Raw genomic sequence first — 14,276 nt, 5'->3', positions numbered from 1 at the left:
GGACCTCTCTGGGGAGCGCATGCCATAGATTGGGCGCCACCGCAGAGAAAGCCCTCCTTCCAGCCAGCAGCTCATAAAGGCCAAGGGGAACCCTGCAAAGCTTGCCATCAGCACTGTGAAAAGGGAACATGGAGGCAAGTACAGCTGCAGCTACTACACCAAGTCAGAAGAACATTTTGTCTCTTCAGAGCTCAGTGATGATATGGAGCTGCAGATAACAGGTAAGGGAGTGTTCTGGTGTTCTAGATATATACTGTATTTATATATTTAGCTGTACTTTGGCTGGTTATTCAATAGCAAAACAGTCAGTGAATGTTTGCACAGTGCAATATCATGGCAACATTCAGGCAACAACATTGGACACACCATCAGGGGGTGATTCACAGACATAATATATATGTCCATGTATGCCCTCCCGCCCCTTGAGATCGGCAGCAGAGGCCCTTCTCCGGGAACCCTCCGTGAAAGATATTAGGAGGGTGAGTACCCGGAGGAGGGCTTTCTCTGCGGTGGTGCCCGACTTATGGAACGCGCTCCCCAGAGAGGTCCGCCTGGCGCCATCGTTACTTGCTTTTTGGTGCCAGGCCAAGACCTTTTCATTTAAACGTTATTTTAATTGTTGATGTTATTTATTGATTTTAAAATTTTGCCAGGATGTCTCCACTATTTTATGTATTTGTATGATGGTATTTATTTATGATTGGAAGCCGCCCCGAGGCTTTTGCGAAGGGGGCGGCATATAAGTTGTCTAAATAAATAAATAGATAGACAGACAAGGGTCACCAGCCAGCAATGCCCTTCTGCTGACAACTAGGACAAAGTGGTCAGCAGGCCGGTCTCCACATCTGCCTGCCCCAACCTGGTGCCTTCCGTATGTCTTTGTCTACAACTCTCATCACCTGTGCACAGCATGGCCAAGATGAACTTGAACACATCTGGAAGATGCCAGATTGGGGAACATTGATCTATGCAGAATAACACCTCTGGCAGAAAAACTGTGGCAACCTCCAGAAACAGTTGTGAGACTTCAGTTCCTCAAAGCACTGAGAGCCTGACCTGAATATAGCCTTATTTCAAGAAAGAGCTACAAAGGGAGTCCCTGGTAAAGAAAGAGGGAAGAAATTTGTAGTCTGCTCTGTGAAGCACTTGTCATAGAGAGGTTTCTCCTTTCTGCTGCAATCCATCTCAAAGGAAGGCTATAAGTTGAGTATATGAATTTTTCTTCTTCCAGGAGCAATGAGAGGCCAGGAAAAAAATTGACACAGGACTTGGTATAACTGCATGTACATATAAAAAGAATCCTAGGGAATTTCCAACAGGAGTCAAATGCATTTTAAAGAATGCTTCAAGAAGATATGTAGCTAGTGGAGTCAGTGGCAATGTGTTTGAGGCACATTTGATGGCATTGGCTGAGTTCAGCCATTGTGGTTTTTTAATCATTATTGATCTGTTGTGTTGTCTGAACCCAGACAAGGTATTTCATGATGTCAATTTGGTCTTTAGAAACCACAATAAAAAAGCAATGATTTCTCTGTACCACCATGGCTTTCCATGTTGTCTGAACCCAGTCTCCATTGTCCTGGTTTGCAACTACCACAGAGTTCTCTGGAAAGAGTGGCAATTGCAGGAGCTGCTCTAGCCTTCCATCCTCTATGTGTAGAGTCAGGAAGAGGCAGGTGACATAAGCAGGGAGTGATGCATCTTGGGACTGCATATAAGGCATACTGGCTGGTGCATTATGGCAGGACAAAGATGGAAACCACAAAGTAGAAATCGCATGCTTATTTGTCAGGTAGACCATGATAAAAAAAAAAAAACCCTGTGAACTGCAGTAACCATGCAGGTTTGTTTGTTGTGTAGTGTGAATACAGCCTTTCAGTAGAGTAGAAAGCAGCTGCACTTATGCCTGTGATGTGGTTTTGGACAGGGCCCAGTCACATGACCATGGTTAGCATATCATCTCATTTCTTGTTCCTGTCTGTGCACAGATCCCAGCTTAACCAAACCTAGAATCTCCATTAGCCCCAGTGGGTCAGTTGCCCTTGGGGCAGAAGTCAAGATCTGGTGCGAGATCCAATATGGAACTGCAGTGTTCTACCTCTATAAGGCTGGAGATCCGACACATCAGTTGCCCATGAAGTCTCACTTTAACAAGGGTGAATTTTGTATCAACAATGTCAGCTGGACACACAAAGGAAATTATAGCTGTGCCTATGCATTTGCAGAAAGTCCTTTTCTGTTTTCACCACACAGCGACCTCCTGGAGCTTCAGCCATCAGGTGCAGTATTTGTCTTGCTGTCCTCCAGTCTTGTTCTTCAATATTGTATTTAGTTTAGGGATCTAGGAAGTTTCATTGTTTTATCATTATAGTTCAGCTAAAGAGAGCAAATTGCATTCCTCCATTAGGAAGCCTGGATGTTTCACATGTTAATAAAATCCAGAAATTTGTCCAAACCTTTGACATGGAGTATCTTCCATGGAGAGAAATATGGGGGGGATTTACATCAAGTAATTTCCCTTCCCTCTTTAACATATAGTCTCTTTCCCCATTCTAATGCATATAACATCATCAACAACAACAACAGCTGGAAGCAAAGGTGCTGAGAAGGTAGATCCACTGCAGGAAGCATTCCCTGGGTGGGAATCTTGCCCAAGGGATCCCAGAATCCTGGAGCCAACACTGCCAGGATAGAGATAAGGGAGCTTGTATGCTCAATATCTGAGGGGACAAGCAACCTCCTCACTAAATCCTGGCTCATCTTTTTCAGAGAATGGCCTCAGAGTTCCTGTTGTCATTGCAGTATGCTTAGCTGTATTCTTCCTCTTACTATCTTTTGGTGCTGTCCTTTGGTACAAAAAGAAAAGAGATGGTATGTACCTCTTGGAGAGAAAGGGTTGCAATGCTGCCTACTCAGGACTTGGATGGGATGCTTGGGGAGTTGGGAGAAAATAATTCCATTCACATTTTAATGTGAACTGACCTAATTTTGCACTTTCAAGCTGTTATATGAATTGGAATTCAGCTATCCCTTTGTTCTTTTGCAGTGCAGTTTTCCAGTCAAACTATGTCTACAGTCAAGTGTATATTAGAGCAAATAATCTATCCCTACAGGGAAGAAAATTAGAAATGTGTATTGACAGCTTGAGCGTGCGCGTGTGTGTGTGTGTGTGTGATATTAGTAATACTTTCAAGACCAGTTTAGTATATCTCTGATCAGTACTGTATGGCAACGTATTTTGCTGCTGCTGCTGTTTTGTGTTTTTGTTTTGTTAAAAAACAAAACAAAACCAATACACTGTATTGTAAAGTGGAACAATGCAATCAAATCTGCATTTTACTGCCAGAAATGTGTCTAAACAAAACAATATTTGTATCAGGAACATATCCTCTCTCCCCTGGCATCTTTCTTTTCTATAAATCTCTGCCTATTCTTAATCTGATTTAACCCTATTCTTGTCTTTGTTATTGCTTCGCAAATGAGCTATTGGGAGTAGTTGCCCCCCCCCACCCCAAAACTGTGTGGATGGCTATAATACCCTAAAAACCCCTTGTACAGCACATTTCCTTGCAATAAACTTTCCTTGCTACCCATGCATGTATTTTTTTTCCTGTACATCTGAATAAACTGTTATGTTCCTTTGATTGTACATCCATGACATACCTGCTCTGTCAGGGCTTTTTCACTTTCCCAACAACTGACATAAGTGATAACTGATGGGGAAATATAAACCAAGAAGACGAAAGAGAAAGGCAGAAATAGGCTTCATGTACTTCCAGCCTTTCTAACCTACCACAAACATGAGAGGGCCATAGGTCTGGGAATGGATTTGAGAAGGAAATGGGTTCATTTTAAGTTTGTTTGCTTGTTTGTTTTTCAGAAAAACTGGTATCAGTGCCCAAGAGTGGGTAAGTGACCCCAATTTCACACTGCCCTGGGTTCAATGATAGACCGCATTTTACCCTACTAGTGGGTTAGGCCAGGATACCGAGTGATCGCAAAGCTCTGAATCTCTTCTGGATATAGAGGGGTCCAGCATGTTTGAATAGAAGCGGACTAGTGCTTGGCAGCTCAGCACTAGCCTGGGCTTCACTAGAATAGCAAGGTGGATGATGCTGTAAAACCTGCCAACATTTCGCAAACTGCCAAGCACCTTTCATTCCATCAGGCATATGCTGTGCACTGTCCCTGCTCCCGTAGGGATGACAGACAAAGCTGGGGAGGAGCCAGCATGGCCAGGGCCAAGCCGCCCCACCAGGTCCACCGCTGACGTGCTACAGGGCAGCCTTGCTGTCTGTGAGCTTTCCCCAGCTAGTGGACAACCACACATTCTGAAACTGGGTCCCCATAAATTGCACGAGGCCAGTGGCGTGTGTTCATAGAGTTACTGCATTCTTATACCACCCCATAGCCAAAGCTCTCTGCATGGCCATAACCCTTGACTTGGGGGGTTCAGGCAGCCTCATAGCCTGAAGCAACTAGGAAATGCAGTGTACATTATAGCCCATTTGAGTGCCCGTGCATGAGCTGTGAGTGTGGTTGTGCCCCAAAGCCCTGCCTGTGGCCCTGTGTGCGTGGTCCAGCCCTTGTCCCTGGTGCCAGCCTGCAGGGTGCAGGTGACTGCAGAGACGAGGCCTCGGCATGTATGGCCAATGTCATGGAGGCCCCCGCAAAACCTAGACCTTGTGCCACGTTCCCAGCGGGCATGCAGGTAGGGGGAACTGGGACAGGCAGCAAGGGCAGGAGAGGCGTCCATCACGAGTCAGCAACACAGGCAAGCATGCACAGCATTGCTGGGGACTGAGCTGCTTGGCTGGACGGCAGAAGGCAGGAGTTCCATATTCTCCGAGAGAACGTGGCAGCAGATAATGAACCGTGAGAGCTGGGACACTTGGGTAGATCTGGCCGTGAGCAAAACGGCAGATACTGGCAGCATGTGGTTCTGAGTCCTGCTTTGTCAAGAGAGGTGCTGTCTCCTGCTTTCCAGTGGCTGCTGTGGGGGTGACTGGAGACTGGAGGTACTGGGTGTATCAGATGATTCTTCCTCTCATTTTCTCTTCCCTCCACCCTTTCTTCTAGTGGTGACTTCAGAGTGTTGAAGCCTTATAGAGACGCAAAGCCAGTCCGTGAGTAACAGTGTGCATCACATGGGGAATGGCAGTGAGTGAATGACCCTGAAGGTCTGAACTGGCACCTCTGGAGGCTGCTTTTGATGGGGTTCCAGTGGATGACCTTACTTTGCAATTACTTTGCGAGATGTTTTAGTAACTGAGGTTAAACAAATCAAAATGGCACCCCCCCTTGCTAATGCACAGGAGGCATCATCCACCGTGCTCTTGCGCAAGTCCTGCTCATCAACAGGGCTTCTTGTGTGGTGAAACTTCCTGATGGATTTTGTCCTGGGGTTAGACTTGCTCTGCTGCCTTTAAGGACACAGTCAGTAGCCATCGCCCAAGGCAGCTGCCTGACCTTCTCTCACAGCAGAGGATGGTCTTATGTAACTTCACAAGAAAATGTGCAGGCCTTCTTTCATGCAAACTTTTGAAAAAGAATTTGCAAAGTGATGTAGAAATAGGTGGAATTGAACTAAAGATGGGAGGAAAGGCAAAACTGAAAGGAGCCAAAACAGAAAAATCCATTCATCAGCTTTTATGTGTACTTCACACTTTTATCTGTACTTTGGAAAACATTTATCAGCCAGTGACCGATGTTTTGAAAATGAACACACCCTTTCTCTCTCATCCATAGGCAACTTGACTGATGGAGAGAGCCAGAGGAACAACCTGGTGAGAGTACTTACCGCAGGGTCATAGACTCTGACCCTGCTTTGTAAGGCCTGAAAAGGCTGAGATGGTGTTAGACCCTAATCATTGCATGAGAGGCCACACTTATTATGATGGGGTACCTGGAGTGTCTGAGCCTATAGACCCAGGTCCGGCTTCAAGGTGCCACTTGCCCTGTAGCTCACCTGAGAGGGGGCAAGGGTGTGCCCCTGGCTTGTGTTGAGTCACCATTCCAGCATTTGGTGGATCCTCTCAAATCATGAGCCATTCTCCTCCTTCACCCGCAACACTGTCACAACCTGTTGTCACCACCATTCTAGAACGGGCCTCCACATGCTTCTCTTTAAGCCGGGCTTAGCAGCTATCTTAGCAGTGGCAGTATCATTCACACTCTGGATGCCAGGCAATGAAAGGGAAGGAAGCCTTTCCCCTCTTTAGCATCTAGAATGTTGCAGAGAAATGTGCCAGCCTTCAAGGCCCTGGTGGCCCTTGGGAAATGTAGTCTTAGCATCATATTAAAGGGTAGACTGGAGAGTTGTTTTCCGAATCAGACATGAATCAGAGGTTGAAAAGTGTAAGGTTGTGATGTTGGCCCTTTCCAGAGAAAAGCAACACTAATTCCCAGAGCTTCTTTATTTGAAAGGGTTGTTCTGTGGAGAACCACAGAATAAATCTAGTAGTGACCTTTTACAACTCCCACCCTTCTGTGGTCCCATTCACAGGTTGCAGAAAGAGGATATTTGGGCTACCTTCAGAAACCCTCCTTCTGAGTTGCTCGCTGCCAAACTTGCTCTCCTAAAGTGTCCAAACAATTCTGCATTGTGATGCAGTGTTGTTCCAGGCATTCCAGGAAAACAAATATGGTGGCTGTCAGCTTGGGAACAAAAAACGGATGGGTGAATTTTGCCTTCTCTTCCTGAAATTAGCACCCCCAACTCTATAATGCAGAGTGGGTACAGTTTCATCATCCCAAATGAGTCCCCCAAATAAATGTGCAGAAAAGTTAATTTTCAAGAACCTTAAGCCCAATTTTGCTTATGCCACCTTGGAGCTGGAGAAGGATAGAAATGCAATCAAAGAAATGCTTCAATGAAGAGTTGAATACACAAAGCAATTGAACAGATCCCCCCTTTTGTTATTAATTTGGTGGGCTTTACAATGGACCTAAATGAAGGTATACTCTGTAAAATGAGCATGTTAGAAATATGTGTGGGTGAAATAAAGGTGTGATGTAATATCATAAAGGGCACAGTCCAATGAAGCTGCCCAGAACCCTCCAAATGTAGAGGATTATTGGCCTTTTATGCATGGCAGGAGGAGCACGACGGCAAAGATCCCCTTTGAACTCCCACCATGCAAGACACAATTTTGGTCATCTAAGTGCTGGCCAGGGAAGGAGGAGTATGAGTTGCTTCCAGGATGCTGGTGGCACCTGACCCCCCCCCCCCACACACACACACACAGGCCCCTGTTTCTAGGTCACTCTTGTGTCCTGGCAGCCAGAAAATGCGTGGCTCTTTCTGCACTGGCTGAAGGGTGTGAGGGCAGTGCTCCAGGTTCAGAGTCCCAGCTGCAACCTCAAAGGAAGCTATGGAGATCAGAATGTGGAGTGCAAAGAAATCTAGGAGCCATAGGATTCTCCTGCAAGTCAGGGACATCCCTGACAAATGTCTGGCCACTCTCTTATCGCCTCTCTGAATGCCTTTCATTTCCCTGCAGACTCCAAAGCACAGCTCCCCAGCTGTGTCCCCACCTGTCATCTATGCAGAGCTGAAGCAGAAAACCTTAGAGACTCAGGCAGAAGAGGACTACGATAGCAGTGCCGAAGGCTGCGTCTACATCACTGTAGTCACACACTGAGCTAAGACTCAAGTGTCTTGGAGCAGGAATGGAATCTAATCATTGGGGGATGGAGTCAGAATTTGTTGGTTTGTGGGGCAGAAGGAAGAGGTATTTTGGATAATACCAGGATGAGCATTAGATTTCCATGACTTTCTGAGTGAAGGGGAGTTTATGTAATTGCAGTAGCTTCAACATCTTTTTGTTAGGTGGGTGGGAGATGGGTTTGGAACATGGCATCATCAGGCTATATGTCAGAATGCACATTTAGATGAGGAAGATGGCTCACAACAGGTTTCTCATTTGAAGTGCAAGCCTGGCTCGGGAATGGAAAGTACAGACTGATATGCCAGTAAATATAGTGCAGATTCAGCAATCAATTTCGCTCCGCACAAAGTCCCAACACATATGCCTCTGAGCCTGGAGGCTGCATGTTTAATATATCCTGCATTGTAGGGTCACTGCAGTCCCCCAGTAGTGCTGGATCCAGAAAGGATCATCACAACCCTATCGCCCCAGTACAATTCTGTACTATAATTTACACATAAGTAGCCCCACAGACTTGTATTTCTAGTTACAAACTGCCTAAACTAAATACCGGGCAGGTAGAGGTAAACTCACTGCAAAGTTTCAATACAACTACAGGGTATTTTATACCCTCCTGGTCACATACACAGGTACAGAGCAATTTATGACAGAATGCAGACATTACAATAAGATTCTGAGGTCATCACATACAGAACCAATAAAGGAATGTCAGTCAATCATACAGTGACAATGAGATTACAATATTTCTAATTGCAGTGTACTGACACGTTAGTTGAGTAACTTGAACCCATCTCCAGGTCTGCTTAGACATGTAAATTCAAGCTGCTGAGAAACTATTCATGAACTCATAAGCTCATCCAGACTCAGACCCTAAGTAATGCATCCGCACCATTCTGAATGGCTGGGGAACATGAAGCCCTCTGGGCTAAGATACTTCCTGGAAAACTGTGAATTCCAACAATGATTATTTAACCATTGTGGGTATATAATGCATATTTGGACTGAACGGCCTGTCTACTGTAGCCCACAGTTAAAGTTGAGAGAAAGGAGCGGGGTGGGGGGGAGGAATGCCATTTTAAACAGTGACTTAGCTTGGAAAGCTGGTGCTTTTGAGAAGGAGTGCAGGGTTGATTCCACAATGCAAAAGCACACAGAAGCAATGTTTTTCTGACAGGATTTATCCAAATTTTCCCAACACTTGCAATATTCTTCCATCTGAAGATGATGCTAATAATGCTCCATTAGTGGGTGAGCAGGCAAACGTGAACAATGGGCAACAGGTGCACACTCCAAAGGCTGCTAAATAGATGGTGTGGGAGACATAGAAGAAGGGGAAAGGGAGAGCTGTTGTATGGCGAGATTTTACGGACGAGACCAGAGACTGGTTGGAATCGAGAGGGATTTATTTTTACCTGCCGGCAGGGACCATGCCCTCGTGAGAGTGTGGTGGTGAGCAGATTGAAGGCAGGATTTTTATACTCTTTTACACGGACGGCTATGCAGGTGCTTGAATAACAGCGAACAATAGGGGAAATCCACTGAGCTACATTCGCACACATTTTTTTATGCTAAAGCAAGCAAGCGAGGGTACAGGGCGTGACGTTATGCTGGAGTGTAGCAACAAAGGCTGCTTTGTGGTCAGCCTTGCGTAGCGTGCACATCCGTGTTCAGGTACTTGTTCTCATGCGAACAGGACACCCTGATACTCGTGATGAGCTATGCCCTGGCTACGTGCTCGATTAAGAGGGGGGTTACAACAAGAGCTGGAAGTCCAAGTTGTAGAGAGGTATTCAAGATAGCAAGCTTTGTTTCCCTGGGGATCCACGGATTTTATGGTGTTTGGAGATAGATAGGGGAAGTAGAGTGACCTCTGTGATATGAGCTCACCCCGCAGGCCAAGGCTGAAGCTGGGAGATACTTACCTCTCTCCTGGATTGGTAGAATCCAATACATGTTAAAAACAGAAGGAATTCTACAACTCCTAGCATGCCCTAACTAACACGTTCCTGCTGCAGGATTCTCGAAATTGCTGGGCTTTTTCCTTTCTAAACAAGCCTAAATTTGCACATAAAATTAGCTCTGAGAGGTATTGTCAGTAAGAGAGTTTTTAGCAGTCTTAATGGTATACTGATCCTATTATATGTAGAGAATAAATTTTGGCAAGCTTGTGTGTTTTCTTTGTACTCAACGTCATTTCACTTCTGTCTTCTGCCAAACATTTCTCATTTGTTTAATAATAAATTGGATCCCCAAGTGCTATGGAACTTAACAGTAGTAAATGAGCCGAGTTTCCATGAATCAGCTTCATGAATATTCTACTCTAGAAGTTATATTCCATATAGCCTTAAGTGGCTGATCCTGCCTAATCTGAGATGCCAAGCCAGGTCGGTTGGTTGCGATCTGGATGGCTTACCTGAAAGTTGTGAACAGCCCAAAGAGCTTTGGTTACAGATAGTACAGAAATGTAATGGTAATAATATTCATAGTGTAACAAGTGGTGCAAATATGAATAAACACAATTTGAAAATATTTTAAATTGAGGAAGCCAAAGGGATTATAGTGAGATAGGAAAAAATATTTTTATTATTAAAGATCTAATAAAATATTTTGAAGCAGAATTGTGAGAGGGAATTTCACCTTCAAAGCAGACTGGATGTAGGTATGTCGTGTTTTGTGAGTTTGTTTTGTATGTTTTTCTGTATTTTATTGTTGCTTTTAATATAATATGTCATGGTTTTTATTATGTTTTATTGTGTTTTCATCTTGTGTTGTGAGCCGCCCAGAGGTGCTGTGGCACAATTGGGCAGCATACAAATATTTTGAATAAATAATCAACTAAAATATGTTTACTTCAGTTTACTTTAGTTTAGTGAACCATCCAAGTGCCTGGACATTAGGGATCTCCTAGAATCCCATCTCAAGAGCTGGGGATAAGCTATTACTTGGGCAATCAACAGAGAAGGAGAGGCTTCAGAAATCTCCGACCTGGCTAGAAGGGAAGGATTAGAAATCATCTCCTCCACTGAGAAAGAAAGCTGGTGTCTTTCACATCAGCAGAAGTGCCAGGAGCAAGTTTCCCTAGAATTAAGGTAGTTTGAGTCAAGCCTGGGAGAGACTGAAGATTGTCCAAGGGTTCCCCAGTACATGCCTGGATTTTGCCAACCAAAGTGGGAGAAGACCTGATTCACGCACCGAGAAAGCTTTGCCAAAGATGTAATGAGTCTTCAAGGAAAGAGGGCGGTAATGCTGCACACAGCTGTTTTAGCTAATCAGCATTTCTCCCATTCCCTTGTCCTTTATTATTTACATATTTACTACACTTGTATCCTCTTTCCATAGCTGTGAGGCTCTCTGGGGCAGCTTACAGCACATACAATAACAACAATTGAAACAATTCTATAAAACCATAACAAGAAAATCAATAAAATAACACAAAATAATAAAATGGAATATTTGCATTAGTAATAATGAAATCATTTAAACAACCAATTCAAAATAATAACAAGTACAATTATCTGGCAACTGGTTATCATGGCAGTAGCAACATAAAACAATAATAAACCATTCTAAAAGTAACCAATCTTCTTACCATAATACTTGTGAAAAAGAAATGTTTCCAATTGACCTCTGAGTAACAGGAGAGGAGACACCTGGCCAGTCTCCAACAGAAGCATGTTCCGTAAGTGGGGTGTTATTGCAGAAAAGGCCCGTCTCCTGCCTGCCTTCTCTGCGGGGAGGGATATGAAGAAGAGTTTCAGGTGAATTACTCTGCCATATACAGTGGATCCATGACAGACAAGTTAAAGTGGAAGTGTTCCCCCAAGGTAAATAGTTTAAAAATCTCCAGACTGGATGATGAGGAAAAGCTGAACACGAAGAGGCAAGCTGCCTGTCCTTCCACTAGAGGGACCTGTTGGCCTAGGAATGAGTCTTCCTTGTCTTCCTGGTAGAGATGTGAGGAATTGCTTGGCAGACAGGCAAGAATTTCTCTTCACAAATCACGCAAACGTGTCTCAAGTGGGGTGCTTCTTTTTCTTCTGAGACACGTTTGCAAATTTGCAAATATATTAAAAAGTGTCTTTTTAAAAAAATGTTTACTTTGAAATTCACATTTTTCAAAAATCATGCATTTTCATAGTTTATTCCATGGGGGATAGTGCACACCTGAAAATAAGCATAGAAATGCATGCTTGTCCCTTTAAAATGTGCACTTTTCCCATTCAAGCAAAGCTATATATACAAACGGGAGTAAAATCACGTTGGAGTGATTTTCAGGAAAGAAAACAAGCACAAAAATCATTGTCTGCCCCATCACTCCATACAGTAAATTATCTTCTTAATGTACAGATGAACTCTGATGCCCCATTCATTCTGTTACAGAAGTACCGTATTTTTCGCTCTATAAGACACACCTGACCATAAGACGCACCTAGTTTTTAGAGGAGGGATCCATGGAAAGCTTCCTGATAATCACAGGCACATTCCCCATCACTTCCCCATGGGCTTCATTAAAAGACGGGTTGCCATTTGAAAACACACACCGACCTGTGATTAACAGCTCTCACCTGCGCCGGAGGAGGGGGGAGGAGCAGGGCGCGCCGAGCGTGTGCCGGCCAGGTGTGGTGCAGCCGGGCCGGCAGCATGCCGGCGGTGGTCTTCTGGGCGGCACGGCGGTGGCAGGTCTTCCCGGGCGGTGGGGGTGAGCACTCCGTCTCTCTGTGCGGCCAGCGGGTTAAAGCCCATGGCTCTTCCTCCTCTGCACGCCTCCCCCTGAGCGGCACAGCTCTCACCTGCGCTGGAGGGCGGGGGTGGAGCAGGGCATGCCAAGCACGGGCCGGCCAGGTGGTGCCACGTGGTGCAGGCGGGCCGGCAGCGTCCCAGGCGTCGGGCACACACACGTTCGCTCTATAAGATGCACAGACATTTCCCCTTACTTTTGAGGGGGAAAAAAGTGCGTCTTATAGAGCGAAAAATATGGTACTCCTCACACAAGGAAAATGGAGAGGAAGACAAATTAACCCTGGGGTAGTGGAGACTTCTTTAGAAAGATCCAACATTGTCGCAAATAAGGAAATAAATGTTCCTTTATTGAAAGATGGTTACACTACATTATATGGGGATTTTTTAAAAAAATTTTTTGCACAGGTGAGATTTAAATCAATTTGTGCTGAAATGGGCCTATGATGTGAATGTGAAATCTAAGACGCATTGCAAAAACAGAATGAGAGAGGACCAAAGACCCATTCGATTGTCTTCTGTAGAAAGAGCTTTAAAAGCCATTATATACTTGATCTGTAAATGAATTCAGTCACTGTCACACTGTCACACACATTATCTGCTTTAGCTTTTCAGGTCAAAAATAGCCATTTTGGTTGGACAGAAGTTTCTTCTTAAATTCTTCAAGAGATTTTAAATCTCTTTACAAAAAAACTTGTTCCATGTCATTGCTTCCAATAGCTGCTCCTTAATTCCACCCTCAACAAGCTACATCTTCTTCCTAAATCACAAAGGTGATGCTACCCAATTCGGCATCTCATAGTAAACGGCATGATATCATAATGCTACAGAGCCAGTCAGATATAGCTGTGTGATGACAACACTGGGGGCAACTGAAAGTGAAATCTAATGTACAAAGGTGCAGGGGAAAAAAAGTTTTCAACTCCCAGCATGGGCCAGAGAGCTACACTGGAGCATGCTGGGAGCTGTAAGCCTTTTTCCTGTCTAAATTTGCTCAGGATGGAGCTTTCCACAACTTCTTTGCGGGGAAGGCAACCAGACCCTATCACAAAAGGGAGGATTGTTCTTCTTGTTTAAACTGGCATTACAAACATGTTCACAAAATAATAGCAAACTGTTTCAGCTCGTTTTTAGTTTCAATAAATGCCAATGCTTTCAGAATGTTATCTATATAATATAACATTTTAATATTCCTTAAGTCTTAACAGTTTAGGAAAACACTGAGAAATGTCTGCCATTTGCCAGCAAATCTCACAAAGAGCAAATTAGTTTTGACCAAGGATGAAAATTTCATCCATTGGTAAAATCAACTTTTACCAAATCACATTGCCAAATGTTCAAACCTGTATTTTATTTTATACTGTATGTTATGTTTTAAATTGCTGTTCACCACTCAGAAAGCTTTGGCTGTTGTATGGTATAAAAATGTAATAAACATGTCCAAATTTTAAAGTGTCCAACATTTCACAGTCCTAGGTGTTTTGCAGCCTTCCTTGGTAAAGAAAGAAAGAATTCAGCTATGAATTCAGAACAGGTTTTACTTCCTGAGACTTATCAGGAAATGACAGAAATTGACTCAACCGGATTGCCTTGGAAAATGATGGCATTTGACAGTAACTTATAAAAATGTGGTGAGCCATGGAAGAGGCATGTCTCTCATTCTCTTTTTTCATTTTGTGTTTGCATATAACTACCCAGGTGGAGTAAATATGGCAGAGAAGAACAGAGTCTGTGTTTATCAATCCTGGCTGCTTAAAGTTCAAAACATTAGCAGATTCTGCCAGGATGTTTCTGATCCCCTGGGAGCATTTTCCATGCATTGATCTGCAGGCAAAGGCACTTTGTTGCTGAGTGCAGAGAGAAAAGATA

Source organism: Varanus komodoensis, unplaced genomic scaffold (genome assembly GCF_004798865.1).
Source record: "Varanus komodoensis strain SLA01 unplaced genomic scaffold, ASM479886v1 scaffold53, whole genome shotgun sequence".
Classification (NCBI taxonomy): Eukaryota; Metazoa; Chordata; class Lepidosauria; order Squamata; family Varanidae; genus Varanus; species Varanus komodoensis.
The sequence above is the reverse complement of the archived record's forward strand: the minus strand, read 5'-3'. Positions refer to the sequence as shown.